At 41.9% G+C, this 25,706-nt stretch overlaps 1 non-coding gene and 1 pseudogene across 1 annotated transcript; one reads left to right on the top strand and one right to left on the bottom strand.

Moving 5' to 3' along the window:
* Positions 1-13,255: 13,255 nt before the first annotated feature.
* LOC101594281 lies at positions 13,256-14,019 on the bottom strand (annotated as a pseudogene).
* A 10,388-nt stretch (positions 14,020-24,407) lies between these two features.
* LOC123456984 lies at positions 24,408-24,533 on the top strand. The gene has a single exon (XR_006634838.1). It is a non-coding gene; the product is annotated as a small nucleolar RNA SNORA26 (small nucleolar RNA).
* The last annotated feature ends 1,173 nt before the right edge of the window (positions 24,534-25,706 follow it).

The following is a 25,706-nucleotide window of genomic DNA, read 5'->3' as shown; positions in this document are numbered from 1 at the left end:
ATAGAAAAAACAATCCAAAAATTCATTTGGAATCACAAAAAAACCTTGAATATCTAAAATAATACTGAGGAACAAAAATGAGGCTGATGGTATCACCATACTTGATTTAAACCTATACTACAGAGCCATAGTAACAAAAACAGTGTGGTACTGGCACAAAAACAGACATGTAGATCAGTGGAACAGAATCGAGGACCCAGATGTAAGCCCAAGTAGCTATAGCCACCTGATATTCGATAAAAATGCCCGAAATACTCATTGGAGAAAAGATAGCCTCTTCAGCAAATGGTGTTGGGAAAACTGGATATATATCTGTAGAAGGATGAAAATAGATTCTTCTCTCTCGCCATGTACAAGAATTAAGTCCAAATGGATTAAAGACCTTAACATCAGACCTGAAACTCTGAAACTGCTAGAGGAAAAAGTAGGGGAAACCCTTCAACAAATTGGTCTTGGCAAAGACTTTCTAAATACAACCCCAATTGCTCAGGCAATAAAACCACAGATTAATCACTGGGACCTCATGAAATTACAAAGGTTTTGCTCTGCAAAAGACACAGTGAAAAAAGCAAAGAGGCAACCTACAGAATGGGAAAAAATCTTCGCCAGCTATATATCTGATAGAGGATTAATATCTAGGATATACAAAGAACTCAAAAAGTTAAATAATAAGGAATCAAACAAGCCAATCAAAAAATGGGCTATGGAGCTAAATAGAGCATTCTCAAAGGAAGAAATACAAATGGCATATAAGCATCTAAAAAAATGTTCCACGTCACTAGTCATCAGGGAAATGCAGATTAAAACTACATTGAGATACCATCTCTCTCCTGTCAAATTGGCCACCATCATGAAAACAAATGATCATAAATGTTGGCGGGGATGTGGAAAAAAGGAACCCTTCTGCACTGCTGGTGGGAATGCAATCTGGTCCAGCCATTGTGGAAAACAGTGTGGAGGTTCCTAAAACAGCTAAAGATTGATCTACCATATGACCCAGCTAGAGCACTCCTAGGCATATATCCAAAGGATTCATCTCATTTCCTTAGAAATACGTGCTCAACCATGTTTATTGCTGCTCAATTTATAATAGCTGGGAAATGGAACCAGCCTAAATGTCCCTCAACTAATGAGTGGATAATGAAGATGTGGCACATTTATACAATGGAGTTCTACTCAGCGGTAAAGAAAAATGAAGTTATGAAATTTGCAGAAAAATGGATGGACCTGGAAAGGATCATACTGAGGTAACCCAAGCCCAGAAAGCCAAGTACCACATGTTCTCTCTCATATGTGGCTACTAGCTACAGATGACTGGGCTTCTGCGTGAGAATGAAAATACTTAGTAGCAGAGGCCAGTAAGTTAAAAAGGAGACATAAAGGGAAGAGAAAGGAAGGGAGGAGGGTACTTAAAGGTTGATATTGTATATATGTAAGTACAATGATTGTGATGGGGAGGTAATATGATGGAGAATGGAATTTCAAAGGGGAAAGTGTGGGGGGTGGGGAGGGAGGGAATTATCATGGGATTTTTTTTTTTAATCATGGAAAATGCTAATAAAAACTTTAAAAATTAAAAAAAAAATGGGCTACGGAGCTAAGTAGAGAGTTCTGAAAGGAAGAAATACGAAGGGCATATAAGCATCTAAAAACATGTTCTACGTCACTAGTCATCAGGGAAATGCCCATGAAAACTACATTGAGATTCCATCTCACTCCTGTCAGATTGGCCACCATCATGAAAACAAATGATCATAAATGTTGGCGGGGATGTGGAAAAACAGGAACCCTTCTACACTGCTGGTGGGAATGCAATCTGGTCCAGCCATTGTGGAAATCAGTGTGGAGGTCCTTAAAACAGCTAAAGATTGATCTACCGTATGACCCAGCTATAGCACTCCTAGGCATATATCCGAAGGACTCATCTCATTTCCTTAGAAGTACGTGCTCAACCATGTTTTATTGCTGCTCAATTTATAATAGCTGGGAAATGGAACCAGCCTAAATGTCCCTCAACTGATGAGTGGATAATGAAGATGTGGCACTTTTTTTTTTTTTTTTTTTGGTTTTTCGATGTAGGGTCTCACTCTGGTCCAGGCTGACCTGGAATTAACTCTGTCATCTCAGGGTGGCCTTGAACTCATGGCAATCCTCCTACCTCTGCCTCCCAAGTGCTGGGATTAAAGGCGTGCGCCACCACGCCCAGCTAGATGTGGCACATTTATACAATGGAGTTCTACTCAGCAGTAAAGAAAAATGAAGTTATGAAGTTTGCAGAAAAATGGATGGACCTGGAAAGGATTATACTAAGTGAGGTAACCCAGGCCCAGAAAACCAAACATCACATGTTCTCTCATATGTGGATCCTAGGTACAGATGATTGGGCTTCTGCGTGAGAAGGAAAATACTTAGTAGCAGAGGCCAGTAAGTTAAAAAGGAGATATAAAGGGAAGAGAAAGGAAGGGAAGAGGGTACTTAATAGGTTGTTATTGTATATATGTAAGTACAGTGATTGAGATGGGGAGGTAATATGATGGAGAATGGAATTTCAAAGGGGAAAGTGGGGGGAGGGTATTACCATGGGATATTTTTTTATAATCATAGAAAATATTAATAATAAATAAATAAATAAATAAAAGAGAGAGGGTAATTGAGAGGGGAAGGGGAAATGAAGGAGAATGGAGTTTCAAAGAGGAAAGTTGGGGGGGAGGGAATTACCATGGGATATTGTTTACAATCATGGAAGTTGTCAATAAAAAAAAAAAGTTTAAAAATCCCCTGCCAGGTATGGTGGTATACACCTTTAATCCCATCACTTGGGAGGCAGAGGTAGGAGGCTCACCATGAGTTCTAAGCCAGCCTGAGACGACATAATGAATTCTAGGTCAGCCTCAGCTAGAGTGAGACCTTACCTCAAAAAGCCAAAAAGAAAAAATAATCTCCTAACAAAAAAAAAAAAAAATCTAGGTGCAAAGTTGGAAAGCTGGCTTAGTGATTAAGGTGCTTGCCTGCAAAGCCAAAGGACCCAGGTTCGATTCCTCAGGACCCACGTAAGACAGATGCATAAATTGGCACATGCATCTGGAGTTCATTTACAACAGCTAAAGCCTTGATGCTCCCATTCTCTCTTCCTCTCTCAAATAAATAAATAAAAATTTTATAAAAAGTCTAGGCCCAGATGGATCTACTGCTGAATTTCACCAGATCTTCACAGAAGAATACAATACAAGAATATATCAAGAAGATCATTCACCCCAACCAAGTAAGTCTTATCCCAGAGATGTAGGGATGGTTTAACAAATACAAAATAAGGGCTGGAGAGATGGCTTAGCGGTTAAGCACTTGCCTGGGGAGCCTAAGGACCCCGGTTCAAGGCTCGATTCCCCAGGACCCATGCTATCCAGATGTACAGGGGGCACATGCATCTGGAGTTCGTTTGCAGTGGCTAGAGGCCCTGGTGCGCCTATTCTCTATCTGCCTTTCTCTCTGTCTATTGCTCTCAAATAAATTAATTAAATAAATAAACAAATACAAAATAATAAATGTAATACACAATATAAATGGACTGAAGGACAAAAATCATATGATTATCTCAACAGATGCAGAAAAGGCATTTAACAAAATCCAACATCCCTTCATGGTAAAACACCTACAGAAACTGGGAATAGAAGGAACATATCTCAACATAGTAAAGGCTATTTATGACAAACCTACAGCCAAAACTTGAAGCTTTTCCAATAAAATCAGGAACAAGACAAGGGTTCCACTGTCCCTACTTTTATTTATTTATTTTTTTATTATTATTATTATTTTAGTTTTTCTGAGGTAGGGCCTCACTCTAGCTCAGGCTGACCTGGAATTCACTATGTAGTCTCAGTGTATCCTGGAACTCATGGTGATCCTCCTACCTCTGTCTCCCGAGTGCTGAGATTAAAGGTGTGTGCCAGCACACCTGGCCCTACTTTTATTTAATAAAGTACTGGAAGTCTTAACTATAGCAATAAGGCAAAAGATATACATAGAAGGGACACAAATTGGAAAGAAAAAGATCAAATTATCATTATTTGCAGATGATATGATTCTATACATAAACAACCCTAAAGACTCTACCAGAAAACTGTTAGAGCTGATAAACACTTTTAGCAACATAGTAGGATACAAAATGAACACACAGAAATCAGTAGCTTTCCTATATACTAACAACAAAACATGAAATCAGGGAATCACTCCCATTCACAATTGCCTCAAAAAAAATAAAGTATGTTGGAAGCCAGGCAGGTGGCACATGCCTTTAATCCCAGCACTCGGAAGGCAGAGGTAGGAGGATCACCGTGAGTTCCAGGCCACCCTGAGACTACACAGTGAATTCGAGGTCAGCCTATGCTAAAGTGAGACCCTACCTTGAAAAACAAAACAGGGCTGGAGAGATGGCTTAGCAGTTAAGCGCTTGCCTGTGAGGCCTAAGGACCCAGGTTCAAGGCTGAATTCCCCAGGTCCCACGTTAGCCAGATGCGCAAGAGGGCGCACGCGTCTGGAGTTCGTTTGCAGTGGCTGGAAGCCCTGGCGCGCCCATTCTCTCTCTCTCCCTCTATCTATCTTTCTCTCTGTGTCTGACACTCTCAAATAAATAAATAAATAAATGAACAAAAAATATTAAAAAAAAGAAAAACAAAACAAACCAAAATAAATAAATGAAAAATAAATGAAGTATCTTGGAATAAACCTAACTAAGGAAGTGAAGGATCTCTACAATGAAAACTTTAAAACACTCAAGACAGAAATTGCAGAAGACACTAAGAAATGGAAAGACATCCCTTGTTCTTGAATTGGAAGAATCAATATTGTGAAAATGTCAATCTTACTATAAGCAATCTACACTTTTAGTACAACCCCCATCAATATTCCATTGGCATTCTTCGCAGAAATGGAAAAAACAATCCTAAAATTCATTTGGAAGCACAAAAAACCTTGAATACCAAAAACAATTTTGAGCAATAAAAAGAAGGCTGGTGGTATCACCATACCTGATTTTAACCTATATTACAGAGCCATGGTAACAAAAACAGTATGGTACTAGCACAAAAACAAACACATAGATCAACAGAACAGAACAGAGGACCCAGATATTAAGTCCAAGCAGCTACAGCCACCTGATCTTTGACAAAAATATTCATTGGAGAAAAGATAGCTTCTTTAACAAATGGTTTTGGGAAAACTGCATATATATGTTGTATAAAGATAAAAATTGATCCTTATCTCACTCCACACACAAGAATTAAGTCCAAATGGATAAAACACCTTAATATCAGACCCAAAACTCTGTTACTGCTAGAGGAAAAAATACAGAAAACCCTGCAACATACTGGCATTGGCAATGGCTTTGTTTTTTTTTGGGGGGGAGGTTCGAGGTAGGGTCTTACTCTAGCCTACACTGACCTAGAATTCACTATGGAGTCTCAGGGTGGCCTCGAACTCACAGCAATCTTCCTACCTCTGGCTTCCAAGTGCTGGGATTAAAGGTGTGCACCACCATGTCCGGCCTTTACAATTTGTTTTTTGGTACCGACTTTCTTAATATAACCCCAGTTGTTCAGGAAGTAAAACCACTAATCAACCACTGGGACCTCATGAAATTGCAAAGCTTTTGTACAGCAAAGGACACCATGAATAGAGCAAAGAAACAAACTACAGAATGGGAGAAAATCTTTGCCACCTATGCATCTGACAGAGGATTAATATCTAGGACATACAAAGAACTCAAAAAACCCAATTAAAACAATGGGCTGGGCTGGAGAGATGGCTTAGCGGTTAAGCACTTGCCTGTGAAGCCTAAGGACCCCGGTTCGAGGCTCGGTTCCCCAGGTCCCACATTAGCCAGATGCACAAGGGGGTGCACGCGTCTGGAGTTTGTTTGCAGAGGCTGGAAGCCCTGGCGCGCCCATTCTCTCTCTCTCCCTCTATCTGTCTTTCTCTTTGTGTCTGTCGCTCTCAAATAAATAAATAAATAAAAGAAAAAAAAACAATGGGCTATGGAACTAAATAGAGAGTTCTTAAAGGAAGAAATACAGATGGCCTACAAACATCTAAAAAAATGTTCTGCATCCTTAGCCATCAGAGAAATGCAAACAAAACTACCTTGAAGCTGGGCATGGTGGCACATTTGGGAGGCAGAGGTAGGAGGATCACCATGAGTTTGGGGCCATGCTGAGACTACACAGTGAATTCCACATCAGCCTGGGCTAGAGCAAGACCCTCCCTCTAAAAACAAAAACAAAAAAATTACAATGAAATTCTATCTCATTCCTGTCAGAATGGTTATCATCAAGAAAATACATGACAAGCCTGGAGAGATGGCTTAGCAGTTAAGGTACTTCTCTGCAAAGCCAAAGGACTCAGGTTTGATTCCTCAGGACCCACATAAGCCAGATGCACAAGGTGGAACATGCATCTGGAGTTCGTTTACAGTGGATGGATGCCCTAGTGTGCCCTTTCTCCCTCTCTCTTTCCCTCTCCCTCTTTCTCTATCAAATGAATAAATAAATAAAAATTTAAAAATATTTTTAAATGACAATAAATGCTGGCTATGATGTGGGAAAAGAGGAAGAACCTTTCTACACCATTAGTGGGAATGTAAACTGTAAACTGAATGTAGCCATTGTGGAAATCAGTGTGGAGGCCCCTGAGACAGCTAAAAATGGATTTACCATATAACCCAGCTCTACCACTCCTAGGCATATATCCTAAGGACTCATCACACTACCTTAGAGATACCTGCATATCCATGTTTATTGCTGCTCTATTCACAATAGCTAGGAAATGGAACCAGCCTGGATGTCCCTCAACTGATGAATGGTACATTTACACAATGGAGTTCTATTCAGTGGTAAAGAAAAACAAAATTATGAAATCTGCAGGGAAATGGATGAACCTGGAAAGGATTATACTTAGTGAGGTAACCCAAGCCCAGAAAGCTAAGCACCATATGTTCTCTCTCTCATGTGGATACTAGCTACAAATGTTTGGACTTGTGAGTTAGAATAAAACTCAACAGCAGAGGCCAGTAAGCTAGAAAGCAGGGAAGAGAGAGGAGAACATAAGAGGATGATATTGTATATATATGTAAGTAGATAAACAAATTACTATAGATAAAAAGGCCAGGGGAAGAGACTGAGTAAAGGAAGGGTAGGGGGAGGTTAAATAAAAATCTAAGAGGCTATGAGAGAGTGCCAAATCCTAACCAGTGAGCACCAGGGAGTATCCTAAGAGACTATGAATAAGCAGTTTGGTAACCTACTCTTTTAGACAATGGCACACCCAGAAGCCATAGATTGTTAGAAAATTTTCAGTGTCAGGGATGGGATACCTTCCTGTGAGTTGTTGGCTAGGGAGGTCCCTGATGCCCCCAAAATATTACAAGCCATTGCCAATCCTCTTGGTTTCCCACCAGGAATAGTTGGTAAGACCCTATTGCTGAAGACTCCACAGGCTTGGGCTGCAAGGTCACGAAGAAATCCTGCTGGAGCTAAGCTGAAAACCTGCTCCCTGGAGACCAGTGGACAGAAAGCTGGAAAAAAATCTATTGCATGCAGCTCTATAGGAGAGAGAGATATCATCAGTGAAGATAAATAACAGTGGACACTGCAAGCCTTAAGTTTGGCCAGCCAGGCGAAATGAACCAATGGGTGCAGTAGTGGCATGTCTGTTATGGGGGAAACCAATTGCTCTCTTATTGGACTGCAGGCTCACCCCCATGGGAGGGAATACATGCCTAATACTGAAAACCTATGATAGGGGAAGTCATGAGCCCTAGGGGTGTAACACATGCTGGTGTCTGGCTAAATGAATATATTATGTTCACCAAACTGCCTGGTAAGCACTTTTCCTAATGTTGATACCCATATATTAATGCTACTCTCATTTTTGGTTATAGAAACTTCTCTTTTCAGATAGCGGTGACCTCTGGGATGATTCAAAAGCACCACAGTCCTGAGAAGAAGTAACAGAGGAGTGCTCAGCACTGAAACATCTCTATCACACCTTTCAAGGCTCAGGGTCCATTGCAGAAGAGGTGGCGGAAAGAATGTAAGAGCCAAAGGGAGGCTAGGACTCCTTACAGTGCACTCATCCAGACACAAAATGGCCTGGATATCCATGACCTGTGCTTGGCACTACCTACACAAGACCAGTACAATAGGAGGAAAATATGATGACATCAAAATAAAAGAGACTAATTGAGAGGGGGAGGGGATATGATGGAGAGTGGAGTTGCAAAGGTGAAGGTGAAGGGGGGAGGGAATTATCATGGTTTATTGTCTATAATTATGGATGCCGTCAATTAAAAAAAGAAAAAGTATTGATTTCTTAAGAGTTAATGAGGGCTAGTGGCATAATTCAATGATAAACACTTCTGTAGCCTGTGCAGAGCCCTGGGTTTAATACCCAATATGGGTGGGAGAAAGTGAAAAATGTGAGCCAAGTAAGGAATGGTGCTAGGAAAGCATGGGGAGAATTTTGAGGGCCAGTGTGAGGAGAATTTAGTTGAAGCTTATGCTAGCAGTGGAATTGTAAGAAGCAAGATGAGTCAAGTGAAGCCAGGCTCTCAGCATTGAGATAGGTTTCTTAGCAAAAAGACAATACGGCCGGGCGTGGTGGTACATGCCTTTAATCCCAGCACTTTGGAGGCAGAGGTAAGACTTAAGTCTTACGACTGAGCACAGACAGCCAGGCAAAGGAGTGGATAACGGTCCATACTTGGTTGAAGACAAAGATAGAGAAAGAAGGTTTGATGACTCATCAGGGGATTTTCGACCCTCAGCTACTGGGAATGGAGATGCTGGCTCTGGAAAGGGTAACATGCAGAAAGACCTAGTGGGAGAATCTGACATGTTGGATTCCTAGAATGGTGAGATATCCAATAGTAATACCTTCTAAGTAAACCTGGCCACCTGGAAATGACAATTCAAGTTGTGACACAGTCTGCCAGCTAAGAGTAATTTCACAGGTACATTAGAAGGCTAGTGTACTCAGGAAAAACTTCATACTCTTGTAATTACCTGCAGAATCACAGACTCTCGGAGAAATTTCAATTTTGGCATAGCACTTCCTTTTCGGTTCAATTCTCTCAACAGTGATGCAGACACCAGCAGTTTGCCATATCCTTTTATTCCAACTTACTTCTATTTTCTCTGGCAACTGAGAATGAAAAGCAAACAGAAAGAATTAGAAATCAATTCTTTTTATTTTTTACTCCAAAGGAAACTCTAAGCAGATCAGAAAATAAGAGCTATTCTCCCTCTAGTAAAAAAGCAAGAGGAACTTTCTCCCCTAGGTTTTTGACTCAGAGTACACTGGGGAGCAATCTAGTTAGGCAGTATGCAAATCTAAACATTCTACAGAACATGAAAGCCACATAGAAGTTTAAACACAATTAATAGGTAATCAGAACACAAAGAAGATTGTTGAGACCACATGAATATAGGCCTTTTTTGTGTTCAAACATAGGGAGCCAAGTTTAGGGCAGCCAAAGTGAAAAGCATAAGCCTGTTGAGGTGGGCAAGCCAGAAACCTGTGTACATGACTGACCAGGAAGCACTGGAAATGCAACTCAGAATACTCTGAGGCTCTGCTCATCTGATATAACATCACTGTCAGCAGGAAGGACCCCAAAGGCTTGAGAACCTTTAGGATATTAGAACTTCCTTCTGGTAAGTCTTGTCACCAGGGACTATAAAATCTGATAAACAGAAAACCCATGACCTAGGGCTGAAGGTGTGAGCTCAGTGGTAGAGCACTTGCCTAACAAGCAGGAAGGCCTGGGCTTAATCCCAGTATAACAAACAAAAAGAATGAACAGAATGCTGCCTGTAGATTCTTTCCAATCCAAGCTACACAGCCATGCTACTGTCAGCTTAACTTTTTCCAGCAGTCACTTCATGTCACATCATATTCCTGTGTAGTTGTGTCTGCTGATTTAAATTTAACTTCCTTCAGTCTGACTCCCAAAGCCATCTATTACCACAAATAATAGTGTTCTATGCCTTAGGCCCTGTTCAAAATACTTTATGAATTTTAACTTTTGTAGCCCTAAAAATAATTCTGAGGAAATTAAGTACATGTGTCCCTGTATCCATGGGTTCTGTAATGAGAATAGAAAATATTTGAGCAGCCGGGCAGGATGGCGCATGCCTTTAATCCCATCACTCGGGAGGCAGAGGTAGGAGGATTGCCATGAGTTCGAGGCCACCCTGAGACTCCATAGTGAATTCCAGGTCAGCCTGGACTAGAGTGAGACCCTACCTCAAAAAAAAAAAAAAAAAAAAAAAGCCGGGCTGGAGAGATGGCTTAGCGGTTAAGCGCTTGCCTGTGAAGCCTAAGGACCCCGGTTCGAGGCTCGGTTCCCCAGGTCCCATGTTAGCCAGATGCACCAGATGCACAAGGGGGCGCACGCGTCTGGAGTTCATTTGCAGTGGCTGGTAGCCCTGGCGTGCCCATTGTCTGTCTCTCTCTCTCTCTCTCTCTCTCTGCCTCCTTCTCTGTCTGTTGCTCTCAAATAAATAAATAAAAAAATCAAAAAAAAATTAAAAAAAAAAGCCAAACCAAAAAAAATGAAAATATTTGAAATATGTCCAGATTTTTTCCATTATTCTCTATGTAATATAACCATTTACATAATATTTCTATTGTAGTCAGTATCATGGATGAAAGAGGTGATCTAAAGCATATAGAAGGTTTTAAGTTGTAAGCAAATACTACACCATTCCATTTTCTCTCAGGATGTGAGCATCTTTAGGCTTTGATCATTTATGGTGGGGGGTGAGAGGGCAATACTAGAGCCAGTTCCTTGTAGATATAGACAGATGACTGTACTATTATAATTGGCTCCATTTTACAGATGAAGAAACAGGCAATGAGGTTAAGAAATTTGTCTGAGCTGGGTGTGGTGGCGCATGCCTTTAATCCCAGCACCCAGGAGGCAGGGGTAGGAGGATCGCTGTGAGTTCAAGGCCACTCTGAGACTACACAATGAATTCCAGGTCAGCCTGGGCTAGTGTGAGACCCTACTTCAAAAAACCAAACAAAAGGGGGAAAAAAAAGCAGGATGCAAGCTGAAGAGATAGCTTAGCAGTTGAGGCACTTTCCTGAAAAACCTAAAGACCCATGTTCAATCTCTCTCCAGACCCCACATAAGTCAGACACACAAAGGTAACACAAGTGCAAAGTCACACATGAGCAGTAGGTGGCACAAGCATTTGGAGTTCAATTGCAGTGGCTGAGGCCCTGGCATGCCCACTCTCTCTTTAAAAAAAACAACAAAAAGGGGCTGGAGAAATGGCTTAGCGGTTAAGCGGTTAGCCTGTAAAGCCTAAGGTCCCTGGTTTAAGGCTCACTTCCCCAGGGCCCATGTTAGCCAGATGCACAAGGGGGCGCACACATCTGGATTTCATTTACAGTGGCTGGAGGCCCTGGTGTGCCCATTCTCTCTCTTTCTCTCTCTATCTGCCTCTTTCTCTCTCTGTCACTCTCAAATAAATAAATAAAAATGAATTTAAAAAAAGCAGCAAGATAACAAGATGTCTTTGCAGTTAAGGTGCTTGCCTACAAAGCCTAAGGACCCAGGTTTCAGTTCCCAGCACCCACATAAAGCCAGATGCACAAAGTGGTGCATGCATCTGGAGGCCCTGGCACACTCATTCTCTATCTCTTTGCTTGCAAATAAATTAAATTAAATTAAATTAATAAAAATAAACAAAATAATAAAAAGAAGCAGGAGCCACACCTCCTCCAGACAATCTGATATCTCAACCTCTCAAACTCTCGCAGTGTGAATGTTTATTCTATGCCATTATGGGTTTGGGGGTGGTACTTTTTGGTATTATGGTTCAGTTAAAAGATCTTGGACTGGCCCGGAGCAGTCTCCCGGAAGTGGCGGCAGTCCCGCACCTCCCTCCCCGCGAGGGCCGATCGCGCGGCTGCACTGGACATTCTGCGTGGACGTTGTGGTGCGGTCGTCCGCGAGGCTGCTGAGCCAGGCGGCGCGCGCCAGGATATTATGTGCACCGTGACATGCTAGGAGAAAAAATTTCATTACCTCACCTGAAATCAGTCAGATCTTTGGGGAGCTACTTAGGGATATGGTTTATAAGTGAATGGATAGCCTCTAGAAAAAGTGCAGCTTTTCAGCTGGTGAAACTGGGCCCAGGCCAGGGAACTCTCACTGGAGATATTTTGAGGGTGTTCAGTCAGCTTGGATCTGTGCTGAAAATTTTTGACATTTCAATTCGTCTAGTAGAGGTGAGCCAAAAATTAAGTGAGATCCAAGTACTGACTCTGACTAAGGAGAAGATTCCTTTGGAAAAAGATGCTGAGGGGCTGGAGAGATGGCGTAGCGGTTAAGCGCTTGCCTGTGAAGCCTAAGGACCCCGGTTTGAGGCTCGGTTCCCCAGGTCCCACGTTAGCCAGACGCACAAGGGGGCGCACGCGTCTGGAGTTCCTTTGCAGAGGCTGGAAGCCCTGGTGCGCCCATTCTCTCTCTTCCTCTATCTGTCTTTCTCTCTGTGTCTGTCGCTCTCAAATAAATAAATAAAAAAAATTAAAAAAAAAAAGATGCTGAGTACTTGGAATACATGAAAGGTGTTACTAAGTCTGGGATTACAATCTCCTGGTACCGATCTACAGGATGTTCCAGAAGAAAACACCACAAGGATGGAGAGAAGTATTCGTTGATATTGATCCACAAATTTCTGATAAACTGAGATTTGTCTTGGCACCTTGTGCCACCCCAGCAGAAGCCTTTAATCCCACACTCAAGAGGCTGAGGTAGAATTATCATTTGTAAATTCAAGGCCAACCTATGCCTAGTGAAATCCATGTCCACTTGGGCTAGAGCAAGATCCTACCTCAAAAAGAAAAAAGAAAAGAAAGAAAGAAAAAGAAAAAAAAATAAGAATTTTTAAAAGCTGGGTATGGAGGTGCACGCCTTTAGTTTCAGCACTCAGGAGGCAGAGGTAGGAGGATCACTGTGAGTTCAAGGTCACCCAGAGACTACACAATGAATTCCAGGTCAGCTGGGGCTAGAACAAGATCCTACACCTTGAAAACAAAATAAAAAATAAAAATAAACTTAAAAAATACAAAAGAGGGCTGGAGGGATTGCGACCGTGTACTGGTCTTCCTGCAGTTCTTAACAATGGCACAGAACAAGTGATTTGATATCTTACAGAAATAACGTGTTTGTCACCACACTTAGAACAAACTACTCAAAGTCACAGGCACCGGGTCTGGGAGAGCAGAGGAGGATGGCCACACAGTCAGGTGAGGGACATTATCTCTGTGAGGTCAGAGAGGGGAGGCAGAGCTCTACAGCCTGGAAACTTCTGCTACTGAGTCTTCTAATAGTCAGCTCGGGGCTTTTTGTTTAACTTCAAATCAATCCTCCATCACGTTTTTCTGTTTTTTTAAAAAACTTCCCAGCCTAACCTAATATACATACCTGTGCCGGTTTTTATTCTTCCGTTTTTTGTGGCTGCTGTGATGACTTCCTGAGGAGGTAGAGGAGGCAGCCTTCTGAGGTTTCACTCCCTGCACAGACCCGTCCAGATCCTCAGGGTCCTCCTGGGTAGGCTCGTTCTCCTGATTATGGAAGTCTGGAGAAGTGTCGCTTTCGGTGCCACTGCCTGGCTCCCTCTTTTCAATGAACTGGTCCTGAACTCCTGCCAATGCACTTAACTGCAGCTGCCGAAGTAACAGAAGATTTGCTAAAGAGTAGTTCAGCTTCCTTAAACTTCCGGTTTCTCCTATCGTTTTTGCTATTGGAGTTTTTTTGGTTGGTCAGATAACGATCCCAGCCACGAATAATATTGCCATACATCTGTCTTTCAGGTAGCTTCCTTCAAAAGCATAGATCTGTCTCTCCAAGTTTGCAAGTGTTTCCGCCAGCTCTTGCTTCCGTTTCACCAGCTCCGCCAGCTCCGGCCGGGTGTCGGAGATCTGCGGCGGCGCCGTCTTGTTGTGCATCGCCATGTTGGGCTGAGGCGGCCAATAATTTAAAAAAAAAAATACAAAAGAAAAAAGATAAAATGAAGGTCTGGTGAGATGGCTCAGCGGTTAAGATGCTTGCTTGCAAAGGCTCCATTTCCCAATACCCATGTAAAGCAAGATACACAAGGTTTGGAGTACTTTTGCAACAGCTAGAGGCCCTGGTGCATCCATTCATTCTGTCTCTTTTCTATCTCTATGTTTGCAAATAAATAATAAAAAGAATTTTTAAAAAGAAAATAAAAAACATGTTTATTCACACATAAAATATGGTTCTTCAAATAGATTTCCTTCTGTAAGACAGTTCAGATATAAATGAATGTAGAAACAGAAAATTATGCTTATATATTTCATTTTGTTTTTGTTTTTCAAGGTAGAGTCTTGCTCTAGTACAGTATTACTTGGAATTCACTATGTAGTCTCAGGCTGGCCTCAAACTCACAGCAATCCTCCTACCTCCTGAGTGCTGGGATTGGCCACCACACATGATAGGATGTTGTTAGAATCCACATGAGAAAATGTGTTGATATTGTGCTTTAAGAATTAACATGTTGGAGCTGAAGAGATGGCTTAGTGGTTAAGCGCTTACCTGTGACCCCTGTTCGAGGCTCGATTCCCCAGGACCCACATTAGCCTGATGCACAAGGGGGCACATGGGTCTGGAGCTTGTTTGCAGTGGCTGAAGGCCCTGGCACATCCATTCTCTCCCCACCCCCCCCCCCCCGCCGCCTCTTTCTCTCTCTGTCGCTCTCAAATAAATAAGAATAAACAAAAAAAATTTAAAAAAAGAATTAACATGTCTTTGGCCTAAGTGATTACTTGATGTTTTGGTATTAACTATATACAACCTAATAAAACTAAGATAACTCCAAGCAATCCATTTCATCCTAACACTTTTAAAATAGGGTTTCATCCTAGCATTTAAGTTTTGAAAATTCATAGGACAGTATGCCCAAGGCCCAAGGTTCTATACCTAACATTGCCCAACACCAGACAATATACACAGTAAAAGGAATTACACTCAAAGCACTAGAAAAACCTGGAAGGCCTTCTTGACCACTCCCCCACCAATTCTAGCAGATCAGAACATATTAGCTCTGCCTTCTCACCATACCCACTATTTGTCTTTCATGCTATTGTTTTGTGAGATGGAGTCTCATGTATCCTAAGCCATCCTTGAACTCATTATGTAGTTGAGGCTGGGTTTGAACTCCCAATTTTCCTACCTCCACCTCCCAAGTTCTGGAATTACAGGCATGTGACACCATGCCCAGCAGTTTACACCTTGTTTGGGTACAAACTGCTGGCTTAAAACAAGTGTCTTGTTTGGCTACATGTATTTCTTTGACCTGAGTTTAAGAACAAGGGAAATTTTAGAGGCCAGAACTGCTGTGGGGACTGCTGCTGAGCTCTTTATTTAAGTACCCAGGCTTGGTAGTTGGCTGGAGAGAAACCAGCAGATGGCCTCCTTACCCTTCATGTGCTCTACCATTCAAGATCAGAAACTTTGTGCCTCTCAAAACTCCTTCATGCCCTTGAAGCCCTCCCTCCAGTGCCTAGTGGACTGGCAAACATGCAACAGGTGTGTGATGAATTCCAGTTCTACTGAGTACAAGCAGTACATACCCAATCTTGCATTGTTCAGTAATGGGCTTCTTCTGGGAAAGCTCCCGCTTTTGTCGTCCACTAGGAGCTGAAAGGATAATAGTTGAGTTGTACCCTGAAAATTGCTGGTACCATCAGCAGCTGACAAAGGGAAGCCCTGGAAGGCTAGACTGCTGTCTTCTGAGTGACTCCATCTAGGAAAACCACTAGCCACCAGCAGAGTAAGGTGGGTAAGATTCTGTCACATGATGGAGAATGGAATTTCAAAGGGGAAAGTGTGTGTGGGGGGAATTACCATGGGATTTTTTTAAATATAATCATGGAAAATGCTAATAAAAATTTTTAAAAAAGATTCTGTCACAGGTATGGAGGACTGTCATGTGGGTCCATGAGTATATTGTTAGAAGTCAGGTTGCATGAACAACTGATGTGAGTGCAGTCTAAGAAATGATATAGTGTATCCCATTTTCCTAGTAACACCACCCATTTTGCAAGTACCTTCACCTAGGACCCACATTGCCAATAATTCTGGAGACTTAGGAACCAATAGTTAGTGTTACTCCTTTATTTAACAAATTTATTAAATATCTGTTACATGGTAATCATGAGGCTAGACCCTTAAATAATAAATAAAGAGACCTCCTATGAACAGACTACTTAGTGGACAGATTACAACATTTTACAATACAGTGTAACTGGTGCTTAACAAAATAAATTTTTGAAATTTGGGGAGTCTCAGAAAAGGAGCCACCCTAAGTTATGACAGCACACAGGAATTAACTAGGGCCCTAAGAAAAAACAGGATTATCATCCTAACAGGTTCATAAAGAAAGCACTTCAAGGGGGAGGAACTGATGACAAATGCTAGCCTGAAAAATATGAGTGCTTTCATTTACAAAAATATCCTTTTTACTTGGGTGGATGTTTCTTTTTGCCCCTAGGAGTTTTCAGTAATCTCTCAGGACTAATTGGAAAGACTGGCACATCAGGCTCACTTGGTGGGCTGGACGCATGTGGCATATCTGGCATATCAGGACACACATATACATCTCTGATTTTTCCATCCCTTTTCACTGGTTGTTCCACCTCAGACACAGCCTCTCCACCAGATGACGTTTTAGCTGAGATTTCTAGCTCAGCCTCAGGATCAAGATCCCCTTCCTTGTCATCATCATCAGGTGAACCATATTGAGAAATAGCACATTCCTCTACCTCTTGTTTAATTTTTAAAATGAGACCTTTATCACTGGATTTCCCTTCTTTAACTTTAGAACCCTTCACACCGATCTTGCTTTTGCCATTATCATCAATAACAATAACTTCCTGAGGCTTCACGGTGGTGGGCTGCTCTTCAGTGTCAAGATTCTCTTCCAAAGCCTCATCTGAAATTCAAGAGAAAGAATGATTCATAGATATACTCTATTTCTTCCTTATACACTGAACATCAGCAGGTTATGAGGCACAAATTAAACATCACAAATCACAGCTAAGAAACAGTTACTGGGCTGGAGAGATGGCTTAATAGTTAACACACGTGCCTACAAAGCCAAAGGATTCAGACTTGATTCCCCGGGACCCATATAAAGCCAGAATCTGGAGTTCATTTGCAGGGGCTAGTAAGTAGTAAGTATACTTGCCTTCGCTGCTAACTTCCCATATCTTCGCTTTCTTTTTCTCAGGGCCAGACTCATCTTCAGAGTCTGAATCAATTACCACGCAGCTGAGTGATAAAAAGGGAAAAAATTAAAAAGAAACATGAATACAGCATTCTTCTCTTCATGGCTCTTTGGATCTTTTCTATAATAAACATAATCACTTGTCAATTTTTAGACTGTTTCCTGCTCTAATTATGTTCCCCATCATTGGAACTACTCAGTTGTTCCATTATTCCTGACTTTCTATCCTTCTATAAATCTATCCCTCAATCGCACAACCTTTCAAAAGGAGGCTCTTGTAATATACTAAGTGAACTGGGCTCTGTCAGATTGCATATACTAAAATAATTTTGCTGCAAGGGGAGACAACAGTATAAATGATTATCATTCTTCCTCAACATTGAGATGCTTATCTGAGCAGGTGGAAAGAGCCACTGAGAGGCAACCTTAGGGCAGAGGCTTTTCCTCAGCACCACTGTGCAGCCTGAAGCCAGCACTCAATTCTAATGGACAAACTGCTCTGCCATGGGTCATGCCCAGCAGTAACCTGGACCACCTAGGGTTCAGATGAGGTAGGAGGATCACAGTGACTTTAAGGCCAGCCTGGAGCTACAGAGTGAGACTTAGGTCAGCCTGAGCTAGAGTGAGAATCGGCCTGTGGGGGGCGGGGGGGGGGGCAATGTAGAAGGTAGCTTAGGAATTATGGCTAGAAGATAGCTTAAGGTCAGATCACTGAAAGATGTAAGTATTAGATCAGGGCTGGAGATATGGCTTAGTGGTTAAGGTGCTTGCCTGCAAACCCAAAGGAACCGGGTTCAATTCCCCAGGACCCACATAAGCCAGATGCACAAGGTGGTGCAATGTGTCTGAAGTTCGCTTGCAGTAGCTAAAGGCCCTGGTCCACTCATTTTCATTCCCTCTCTCTCAAATAAGTAAATAATAAAAAAGTTAAATATGAGGCCAAACAGCTTGATTTTTTATACAATGAAGTCTATTTGAGTTGGGCAGCCAAAGCAGTGCCTCAGGAGATTTACCTAGAGGTGGTGTGTAAACTGGGTCAGAACAGGATAAGATCAGGCAAGGTATACACTTTTTTTGACCAGTGGAGACTGAAAACTAAGATACAGTTCAAACACATTTTGAAGAACAAATTAGTCAGGCATGGTGATGCATGCCTGTGACCCTAGCACTCAGGAGGCAAAGGCAGGAGTACTGCTCCAAGTTCAAGGCCAGCCTGGTCTACACAGCTAGTTCCAGGCCACTCAGAGCTTCATAGTGAGACTCTTTCAAAATTTAATAAAAACCCAGGTTAGATTCTACAGGACCCATGTAAGCCAGATGCACAAGGTGGTGCATTCATCTGGAGCTCATTTGCAGTGGCTGAAGGCCCTGGCATACCCATTCTCTGTCTTGCTCTCGCTCTCTCTAAAATAATTTTTTAAAGCACAAAAATTTTTAAAGGAAAAAGGAAGAAGAAACTAAAACAGACAATGAGCCAGGAAAAGGCATCTAATATTCAGAAATTGGTTATAAAGCCAAATAACCACTATGATCCTACTGAGTACCACAAAGTTCATAGAAGAAATATATTTATTTTTATATCTTCTTAATCAGAACAATGAAGAGATTCCTTTTTAAAAGAAATCATTTTAATAATTCTATTTACCTGGAAGGTCTCTTCAATGCTTCCTTATCAGATGTAACTAAATCAGAGAAAAGGAGACTATTAAGTAGTAAGCATGATAAAATCTGGCAGCCTGAGGCATGACCTTCCAAAACCCAGTCCACTGATTAGGACAAATAAACTTTGCATTTACCTAAAACAAGTTGTAGCTTAGGGGCATTGCCTAGCATACTAAGGCCCTCGATTCCATTTCCATCTCCAATAGTAAAGGAAGTGAAAGGGGGAGAGTATTTACACCTCAGGAAAGACCACAGAGGAAATAAGAAAAGAGAACCACAGGCCAAAACAAAGGGGGGTGTGGGGGGGGGGGTAAACAAACTGGAAATGAAGCTCAATGGTCTTTTTCTCTGTTTTTGACACTGGGGAAATAAAACTTCATTTCTAGCCCAGAGAGAGCACTAGAGGAGGCAAACCTAGTACCAGTTTATGTCAAATGTCCCAAAGACACTTCAACATTGTTGTTGTAACAGGACTCTACTTACATGACTCTTCACTACTGCTTGTATCCAAAGTAAGAATGTAACTGAAGAAAAGATAAGATTTTTTAAAAATAAGGTCTCAAAGTAAGATCTCCAACAACGTAAGCACCCAAATGTCAAAAATTTCAAATAAGGGCTGGAGAGATGGCTTAGCAATTAAGGAATTTGTCTGCAAAGCCAAAGGATCCCAGTTGGACTCTACAGGACCATGTAAGCCAGATGCACAAGGAGGTGCAAGCAACTGGAGTTTACAGTGGCTGGAGGCCCTGGACACCCATTTTCTTTCCTTTTTTCTTTCTTTCTTTCTCTCTTTCTCAATAAATAAAATAAAAATAGCCAGGCATAGTGGTGCATACCTTTAATCCCAGCACTTGGGAGGCAGAGTTAGGAGGATTGTTGTGAGTTCAAGGCCACCCTGAGACTACATAATGAATTTGAGGTCAACCTGAGCTAGAGACCCTATCTCAGAAAACCAAAAATAAATAAATAAAAATATATTTTTAAAAATTCAAATAAATGCAAAGAACCTAATTAGTTTATTTCTAATTTTTTTCCAGGTAGGGTCTAGCTTTAGTACAGGGCTGATGTGTAATTCACTATGTAGTCTCTATGTAATCACTTTCTGGAATGCAAAAAGGTCTGTAGGGCATTAAGAACTTATGCATGAGGCTGGGGAGATGGCTAAGCTACGAAAGCCACTTGCATGCAAAGCCTGCTGGTTTGGATTCAGTTCTCTTGTACCCACATAAAGTCAGATGTACGAAGTGGCACATGCATTTGGAGTTGGTATGAAGTAGCAGGAAACCCTTGTCTGTCCATATACACATAGATATACACAAATAAGTAACTTGGGCTATGCAGACATTGTGTGTCCATTCTCTCTCTGCTTGAAAATAAATTTTAAAAGTCACAAAATGTAGCTCAGTGGTAAAATGCTGCCTACCATGAGTGACACTCTGGGACAAACCCCCAAGTAACAACAAAAGTACATCCAGCTGGGTGTGGTAGTGCTTCATGCCTATAATTCCATAATCAAGGGAAGCAGAATCTTGAGTTTGAGGCCAGCCTGGGCTATAAAGACCAGATCTCAAAACATGAAGGCAAAAAAAAACAACAAAAAGAAAAAAAAAACAAAAAACAGCTAGGCTGGGTGTGGTGGAGCACACCTTTAAGCCCAGCACTACAGAGGCAGAGATAGGAAGATCACGTGAGTTTGAAGCCAGCCTGAGACTACATGGTGAATTACAGGTTGGCTTACAGGGGGGGGGGGAGCCAGATGCACAAGATGGTACATGCACCTGGAGTTTACTTGCAGTGGCTAGAGGCCCTGGTATGCGCATTCTCTCTCTCTCTCTCTCTCAAATAAAACATTTTAAAAATCAGTATGCTACCATTTTTAGTTCTTGGTACAATTTAGTCACTTCTAAAAAGATTGCCAACAGGATTTCTATAATAAAAATAAATGCTTTAACTTTGCTATTTTAACAGAAAAAAATTGAACTTACTTTTTTTTTTTTTAACAGAACTTCACACTGTAGCCCAGGCTGACATCAAATTCACAACAATCTTCCTCATTCAACCTTCCAAATGCTTGAATTGCAGGAATGAACTACCAGGCCTAGATTTTGTTTTTGAGCTAGTGTCTCACTTTACCCCAGGCTGACCAGAAATTTACTATGTCCAGATTGAGTCCTTAAACTTCACAGGCAAGCACCTTAGCCACTAAGCCATCTTTCCAACCCATTCTCCCCATTTTATTTTATTTTATTTTATTTTTTTGGTTTTTCAAGGTAGGGTCTCACTCTGGCCCAGGCTGACCTGAACTTACTATATAGTCTCAGGGTGGCCTTGAACTCAGCAATCCTCCTGCCTCTGCCTCCCAAGTGCCACGCCTGGCCTATTATCCACCTCCCCCACTTTTTGGGGGCAAGCCCAACAAACTGGCCTCCAGCCACTACAATCAAACTCAGACATGTGCAACCCCTTGTGCACATATGCAACCTTGCATCACTGTGCATCTGGCTTACATGGGACCTGGAAAGCCCAACTTGAGTCCTTAGGCTTCACAGACAAGCACCTTAACCACTAAATCATGTCACCAGCCCTATTCTCCCCATTTTAAATTAAGACCTATTAGTCTTTAATCCCAGCACTTGGGAGGAAGAGGTAGGCAGATCACTGCAAGTTTGAGGTCACCTGAGACTACATACAACAAGCACATCCTGCCACAGATTAAATTGATGAGGTGCCACATGGGGACACACATTACATACATACATGCACATACATGCTTGATTCCCCAGGACCCACATTAGCCAGATGCACAAGGGGAGCATGCGTCTGGAGTTCATTAGCAGTGGCTGGAAGCCCTGGCGCGCCCATTCTCTCTCTCTCTCTCTCGCTGTCTCTTTCTCTCTCTGTCACACTCAAATAAGTAAATAAAAATGAACAAAAAAAAATTAAAAAAAAAGAAAGCCAGGCATGATGGAACACTTTTGTAATGTCAGCCCTCAGGAAGCTGAGGCAGGAGGCTTGGCTGAGAGTTTGAGGCCAGCCAGGGCTATAAAGCAAGAACTTGTTTCAATAACAAAACTATTCACCTGTAATTAGAAACAATAAACCACTATGGGCCATTTCCCTCTTTTCACTAAGCTAACTTCTAACAATCCTTTGCCCATTACTTGTTTGCAGTTTGTTTATTGTTCTCATTGTTCTTTGAGGCAAGGTCCTGTTCTCCTAAGGCTGGCTCTGAACTCACAAGTGATCTTACCTCAGCCTCCCAGGTGCTGGAATTTCAGGTGTGAACCACTGCATCCAGCTTTTTTGCCTTTTTTCTAATTTTTTTTCAGGGCAGGGTCTCACTCTAGCACAGGCTGGCATGAAACTCACTCGCCCCAGCCCCAGCTCCAGGTAGGCCTCAAAATAATGGCAATTCTCCTACCTCAGCTTCTAGAATGCTCAGACTAAAGCCTTGTGCCACCATGTCCACCACATTTTTGCCTTTAAAAAAATTGAGAGCTGGAAAAATGGCTTAGTGGTTATGGTGCTTACCTAAAAGCCCTAAAGGACCCAGGTTCCATTCCCCAGGACCCACATAAGCCAGATGCACAAGGTGACAGATGCGTCTGGAGTTTGTTTGCAGTGGTTAGAAGCCCTGATGTGCCCATTATCTCTGGGGAATAAAATCTGGGTTCTTAGGCTTTGCAGGCAACAGCCTTAATGGCTGAGCCATCTCTCCAGTCCCCCTCCCCTTAAGACATTTTTATTTTTATTTATTTATTTATGAGAGAGAGAGAAGCGGTAGAGCTAGAGAGAGAGGGAGAGAATGGGCACACCAGGGCCTCCAGCCACTGCAGATGAATTCCAGATGCATGCACCACCTTCTGCATCTGGCTTACATGGGTCCTGGGGAATTGAACCTTTGTACTTTGGCTTTGTGGACAAATGCTTTAACTGCTAAGCCATTTCTCCACTGCCCCCTTTTTGAGATAGGGGCTCAGGATGACTTTTAACTCCTGATTCCCCTGCTTCTACCTCCAAGGTGCTGGGATTAAAAGCATGCACCACCACACCTGGCCTTTTCAAATAAAAGTATTGACTTGTAGCCCAGCATGGTGGTATATGTCTACAACAGTGAGCTCCAGGTCAAACTGGGCTACAGATAAGACTTTCTACAAAGAAAGTTAACTGTAAAAGTTCTTTGTAGATTGAGAAAAAAATAGCCCATTATTATACACAATGTAAATATTTTCCAACTTTTATTTGCTACCCTTCTGCCTTTTTTTTTTTTCTCAAGGCAGAGTCTTGCTCTAGCCCAGGCTGTCCTGGAATTCACTATGTAGTCTCAAGGTGGCCTTGAACTCATAGCAATCCACCCACTTAGTGCTGATATTAAAGGCATGCACCACTATGCCCAACTCTATACCTTTTAATTTAAAGATTTATTTTTGTTTATTTATTAGAGACAGAGAGAGAGAGAGTGATAGAGAGAGAGAATGGGTGTGCCAGGGCCTCTAGCCACTGCAAATGAACTCCAGACGCATATGCCACATGTGCATCTGGCTTACCTGGGACCTGGAGAACCAAACCCGGGACCTTAGGCTTCCCAGGCCAAGTGCCTTCACTGCTAAACCATCTCTTCAGCCCACCCTTATATCTTCTAATATTAAATTCAAACTTATACTTCAGTAATTATTGGGAAAATCCAGGTGTGATAGCACCCACCTTTAACTGTGAAACAAATCAGAATCATATCCAGATAATGATTCTGCTTTCCACTGCCAAGCTTCCACTAACCTTGGGCTATAATCAAGTCTACACCTTTAAATTCTCTCTACATTAATAATGGTTATGACCGGGCATGGTGGCACACGCCTTTAATCCCAGCACTTGGGAGGCAGAGGTAGGAGGATTGCTATGAGTTCAAGGCCACCCTAAGAGTACATAGTGAATTCCAGGTCAGCCTGAGCTAGAGTGAGACTCTACCTTGAAAAAATAATAATAATGGTTATCCCATTTAACTGGTGCTGACTTCATTCTCTGTTGGAGAATCTGCTTCTCTTTTTCAGATGGGAGCTGGACTCGAGGAGATAAACAACCCAGTGCACTCCACCCTGGCCCCAGCTGAAACCAGAGGAACTGGGGAGATGAGCAAGAGTGCTGCTTTTTTAGTGAATCGAATATCAGTACAAGGGTGATGGAGATAGACAATGAGGACACTCAACACCTACCAGAGATCCATAGGCTCCTAAGTGCCCACACCAAAGTAGACTTAAAATGCTCCCAGCATGTCTCAGAGAATTTTGAGGAAGAGGGGGCAGAAAGATTGTTAGAGCCACAAGTTGGGACATTTTGCACAGAGACAGAGGGAAAGGATGGGACCAACATGTGTTGTTTATATACAAAATGTCCATATCTAATAAAAATTTAAAAAAAAAAACAGCCTTTCCTGTGCCCTTTTAAGGTACAAGTACTTTAAGAGGCTAACACAAAAGGGTAAAGGAAATAAATCTCCAGAAAACCCAGAGAAGAGATGGCAAACCAACTCCTCTTTGTATCCTGCCTGGAGTCACAGGTTAAAAAAATAAGTCAGAGCCAGGCGTGGTGGTGCACACCTTTAATCCCAGCACTGGGGAGGCAGAGGTAGGGGAATCACTGTGAGTTCGAGGCCACCCTAAGACTACATAGTGAATCCCAGGTCAGCCTAGGCCAGAGTAAGACCCTACCTCAAAAACAAAACAAAACAAAGTCAGAAAAATAAGCAAGTTGGGTGTGGTGGCAGACTCCTTTAATTCCAGCACTTGGGAGGCAGAGATAGGAGGATCACCATGAGTTCAAGGCCACTGTGAGACTCCACAGTGAATTCCAGGTCAGCCTGGGCTAATGCAAGACCCTACCTCAAAACCCCAAAATAATAACAATAATAAAATAAGCCAGACATGATGTTACACGCCTTCAATACTAGCACTCAGGAAGAAAAGGCAAGAGGATCTCTGTGAGTTTGAAGCCAGTCTTGGACTGCAGAGTGAGTTCCAGGTCAGCCTGGGCTACAGTGAGACTCTACCTCATAAAAAACAATAATAATAATAAACTACAAATTGGAAAAATGAGAAAAAACTATTAAAAAAATACTTAAGACAGAGTCTCATACTGTAGGTCAGGCTAGCCTGTAACTATCTATGTAGGCCAGGTGGCCTCAACTGCTTGGCAATCCTGATGTAGACTCCCTTAGCTGGGATTAAGGGTGTGAGCCACCATAGCTGCCTTATTTTCTTTCATCTTCAGTAGTTACATTTATTTTTTCTTATTTTTTAATGGGCATGCCAGGGCCTCTAGTCACTGCAAACTCCAGATGCATATGCCATCTTGTGCATACAGCTTATATGGGTTCTGAGGAATCAAACCTGGGTCCTTTGATTTTGCAGGCAAATGCCTTAATCGCTAAGCCATCTCTCCAGCCCACATTTACTTTGTCTATTTTTAAATCTGTGTGAACCTTATTTTGGCATAAGGAGTGATCAAGAAAGAATACAACACTTTTTAAAAAAATATTTATTTGAGAGAGAAAATGGCAGGGGGGGGTAGAAAGAGAGAGAGATTGGCACCAAGAGAGAGAGTCCATTTCCCCCTACTCATTTCAAATGTCATTTTTATCATGAACTAAGTTTTCTGTATCCTATTCCCAACCTTCCGTCCTTAAATCTGTACCTTCTTATACACAATACACTATATTATAAAGGAGAAAAGTAT

The sequence above is a fragment of the Jaculus jaculus genome, chromosome X (assembly GCF_020740685.1).
Source record: "Jaculus jaculus isolate mJacJac1 chromosome X, mJacJac1.mat.Y.cur, whole genome shotgun sequence".
Taxonomy (NCBI): Eukaryota; Metazoa; Chordata; class Mammalia; order Rodentia; family Dipodidae; genus Jaculus; species Jaculus jaculus.
Note: the sequence above shows the minus strand (reverse complement) of the source record. Positions and strands in the feature narration are given on the sequence as shown.